The 5,000-nt window shown below is 36.9% G+C and overlaps 1 pseudogene; it reads left to right on the plus strand.

The window, feature by feature from the left end:
* The first annotated feature begins 65 nt into the window (after nt 1-65).
* On the plus strand, nt 66-2,435 carry LOC125199637 (annotated as a pseudogene).
* The last annotated feature ends 2,565 nt before the right edge of the window (nt 2,436-5,000 follow it).

Here is a 5,000-nt window from a genome sequence, read left to right on the forward strand (position 1 = left end):
ATATTTGAGCTTCAGTTCATTTCTTGTTGGATCTGTGGAGTTCCGTTTGTGCTTGATGGTGTGAGGCTCGATTTTCGTGTTGGTACGATTCCCCTCTCATCAGTTGAGCAATGGCCTATATGTATCGGGCAGGCCTGAGCAGCCGAAAGAGAAAACTCCAACAATGAGCTCAGTTGCCATGCCATATACTGGAGGAGATATCAAAAAATCTGGAGAGCTAGGCAAAATGTTCGATATCCATGGGGATGGCTCCAGGTCCCGAAAATCAGGTCCCATAAACAATGCTCCAACAAGGACAGGTTCTTTTGGGGGTGCAGCTTCTCACTCGGGGCAGTTGAATTCTGTGAGAAGTGGCTCGATATCAGTTGGTGGGGTTCCTGGGTCAGTTTCGATGAAGAAGACAAATTCTGGCCCACTTAATAAACATGGTGAACCATTGAAGAAGTCGTCTGGTCCTCAGGGAGGTGGGACTGCTGTATCTCGCCAAAATTCGGGCCCTATTCCTCCAGTTCTGCCTACCACCGGCCTCATTACGTCCGGGCCTATTACATCAGGCCCCCTAAATTCATCAGGGGCTCCTCGCAAAGCTTCTGGTCCTTTGGAATCTATAGGCTCGATGAAGATGCACAATGCTTCTTTAGTCAATAACCAGGCTGTTACCCATCTTAGCCAGGATGACGAATATTCATTCCGCAAGAGCTTCCCGAAGCCAATTCTTTGGGCCATCATTCTTCTCTTTGTTATGGGATTTATCGCTGGTGGCTTTATCCTTGGAGCTGTTCGCAATCCCATCCTTCTCGTTGTTGTGGTTATTCTTTTTGCTGCAGTTGCTTCTGTATTCACCTGGAATACATGTTGGGGAAGAAGGGCTGTTACTGGTTTTATAGCCAGCTATCCAGATGCAGAGTTACGAACTGCAAAAGATGGCCAATTTGTCAAAGTGTCCGGGGTATGTCGATATGTTCATTTAGAATATATAAGTTTGTTAATTAAAAACGTGAGTGAGCATAATTATCTCCTATCCTTAGTATGGAGAATTTTTCCCCCAACGGCCTCATGGTAGTAATGTTTGTTCAGAAATGAGCATTGATGCAGCTTGTTTTAGCTTCAAAACCTCAGTGTTGTCTTAGAAAATTTAGCTTTCCCCTTTTTGAAGGTTGTCACCTGCGGAAATTTCCTCTTGAGTCATCTTTCCCAAAGAGAGTTCTCGTGTGTTTATACATCTACAAGCTTGTATGAGTATGGGGAGGGGATTGAAAACGCAAACCCGACACATCGTCGCTTTACCTGGGGCCTCCGGACATTAGAGGTGAGGGGGAATCGTTGTTGTTTACATGCTTTAAGTTGTTCTTGAAGCTTTTTTTGCCTTCTTCAATGAAAAAAATTCGTCTTTTATATCATGCTTAAGTGATCCCTTTTCCCGATATTTCTTTCTTTGGTTGATATTCTCTTGTCCAATTACATGCTTTCCTCTACATTTAGTCGTTATTCAACTAATCGCACAAAACGGTTTAAATAACATCGGGGGGGGCATAGCTTTTTTTTACTCTTGATTGTATTTGAGAAATTGAGATCATTCATGAGAGAAAAAAAAAAAAAGAGGCTAAATCCCCCAGTGTAAAATCTTACAGTTTTATGCATATGAAAGCCCGGGTCTTTTCTTGTATATTGATAATTAACCTTCATTTTAATTGCAATTAGTTTGTGTTTAAGTTTACTAGTTCACATTTTGCCCTTTTTGAACCTATGGGACTTTAGGACCTGCATGTGACATTTGATTAAAGTTGACTATGAATTGTTCCCGTCTGTCATGAATTGTTAAACCCTACTGTTTGGGTCAGGCCAAATAATGAAATATGACTTGTTGCAATCTTTGCTGCAGAGGTGTTGTTTATTTCTTTTTTCTGACTTCCAATCTGGTTTGGGGCATTGGTCAAGACTGGCTATGGTGCCAGGGGGAATCCAATGTGGGGAGTCTGTTGTGGTCACATCAATCCATCTAACCTGACATGTCTCCTGAGTTTGCGATGGGGAGGAAGAAATCTTTCTATGATGATCCCAAATGCGCTCAAAAAGGGAGACCTACGATCCTCCCAACCGCTTTTCCTTTTTCTCCAAATATTTTCTATGTACATCAATGATACTGACAAGCCCACAAAATAATATTTCATTATGCAGCCAAACATGTTATTTGGATTCTACTTCTTAAATTACCCTAGTTTCCAATGTTTTTTTTGATTGATGATTGATATCAAGAAGGTAGCACTGTGAGCGTTATGGGGGTAGTAACCGGGCAAAAAGTATTTAAAGATAGTCCCCCCATCAGAACCCTTCTCAACAGGGTGCCAGTGGAACAAATGCATCCTTCCCCCCGTCTAGAAGGGATGGTTTTAATCAGGACACACAAGGTAGATGTCATACCAGTTTCAGTTTGACATTCACTGAGTTGGTTGTTGTTTAGGAAAAAAAAGAAACAACCATAAGATTTGATCTTAATTTGGGATTGCTAATTAGTTAGCAATTGATTATAACCTTATTTGGACGTTTTTTTATATATGAATACAACAAATACTCACTCCGTCCCATTAAATATGCAACATTTGGGAATTGGTACAAGTTTTTATATAGTGTTGTTTTGTGAGTTAATAAAAAGAGAGTAAAGTAAGAGAGATGAAAAAGTAGCGATAGAGATGTTTTCATTTTAAGAAACGTTTCATTTTTAATAGGACAAACTAAAAAAGAAAACGTTTTATTTCTAATGAGACAGAGAGAGTATATAATAAATACGTACTTAGGGGGAGTGATCAATTGTCAACTCATCATTTTATTGCTAACTACAACTAATTTAAGACCATAGGATTATAGAAATCTTGTGGTCTAAAATTTGCCACGTGTAATTTTTATTTTTATTAATTAAATCGAAAAAGATAAAAATGTCAATATAGTGTTTCGAAAATATCAACAAAATGCTTTGAGAATGTTAACACATTGCTTATATTGACATATTTTATATACTTTGCTGTACAAAAAAATTGACTTTTTTGTAATTTTTTTTTCAAATTTTGACATCGGAACATATGCAAGTGAGATCTCGTTGTAAACCTTATGAAATTATCTTTAATTTGATATATGTTGTGCAAAAACATAATTTAAATCGAGAAAGTTATATGAATTTTAAAGTTATGAGATATTTTTTAAAAGTCAGTTATAACTAATTTGTTGTAAATTGACTTTAATACCCTTATTGACATTTTTTTTATCGTATTGACATTCCGAGACTATGATCTAGGCCCTTAATTTCAATATCTATTGGCTATTATTTAATTATAGTTAATAATTAAGAATTGAGTTAGTAATATAACACTCTCCACGTACTTAATTATAGGATAGTCAAATATCAACATATTTGGCTGAATATGTCCACATAATTTGATTGTATCAAAATATAAATGTATCAATACAATGTTACATTTATATAAAGAGAGTTAATTGGTATCAATATCTAAATACTTTGAATGCATCAATGAGTCATGACAATATGATAATGTAAACACGTATAAATCAACAAAACAATACTAAATCATGATGAATGTTAAAATAACGAAGGGAAATTATCAAATAAAATGTATCGTATACGAGAAAAATATGTTGCAAGAAATCACTATCCTAATGCACGTAATAGTACTCCTTCCGTCCTATCGAAGATGACCTATTTTCTTTTTTGGTTTATCTCAACCAAGATAATTCATTATTGAAAATAAAAACAACTTTACTCTATTTTATTCCCTCAATCTTACTTAATTTACTCCTTAACACATAAAACAAAGTTGTATGAAACCTCGTGCCACCTAACGAAGGGGTTAATCTTCATTGCGACGGATGGAGTACATGAGAAAAACATATAGGTCATGAATATACTAGTTTTTTCATTTTGGGTCGTCCCAAAAATTAGACAAAGTCTAAATAAGGAAAGTTTTGAACTACTAATAACGTGGGTCTCACATTCCACTAACACTACTTCCACTATCTCTCTTACATTTTCCCATCTCACTCTTACATTACCAAGTGCACATTAGCTTTGTCAATTTCTGGGGAAGGAGGGAGTATATGTTTGATAAATGTTCTTACTAGCAAAATATAAAGTCGATCGCTTCCTCGTCATCCTGTGACCACCAATCTGAAACTATCACTCTTACATTACCAAGTGCACATTAGCTTTGTCAATTTCTGGGGAAGGAGGGAGTATATGTTTGATAAATGTTCTTACTAGCAAAATATAAAGTCGATCGCTTCCTCGTCATCCTGTGACCACCAATCTGAAACTAAATTTGTTAAGTGATTCAACATTTTAGAATGAGAAAAATATCATCACAATTGAAGATTTTTTTTTCGAAGTTGTTTCAATTGAAGAGAAACAAATGAGAGTACTATGAGCTAGCTCTTCCGCTAAAAACCATGCTCTCACACCCACGCACCCTGATGAGGCTCTTTTCATGCATGTGTTCGGTGATAAAACTACATTCAAATCTGTAATCTAACGCATAACTATGAGCCAGGTGTGTGTGAAAGTCCGCCATATTCAGAAAACAAGTGGATCAGTTGAGCGGACGAACAGATTAAGGAGTTATTTGCTGTGCAAACAGCTCAAGTTGGATCAAATGGCATGCGACATGAGCACTCTATTAGAAGATTGAGTGTTACACAAGAAAGATCCCCAAGGGTGAAGGGTAAAAAAGACTTTTCGAAGGATAGTTGCCCTAGGGATCAAGAACTCACGGCTTCCTATAAATGGAAATAGAGAAGCAGGAAGGAGGCAGCTTCCAGTTCTTGACACTCAGTAGACTTCAGATCTCTTCTAGGGCTGAAATGGGGGCTCCCAACACTCAAAACTTCTAATTTTCGTTGCATACACACTTGATTCCTATCTTAGTTTAGTTTAGTCGTGGTTTGGTGTTGGTTTTTATCACTTTAATCATTTGGGTTCAGTAATTCCGCTTCGA

This window comes from Salvia hispanica, unplaced genomic scaffold (assembly GCF_023119035.1).
Source record: "Salvia hispanica cultivar TCC Black 2014 unplaced genomic scaffold, UniMelb_Shisp_WGS_1.0 HiC_scaffold_598, whole genome shotgun sequence".
NCBI lineage: Eukaryota > Viridiplantae > Streptophyta > Magnoliopsida > Lamiales > Lamiaceae > Salvia > Salvia hispanica.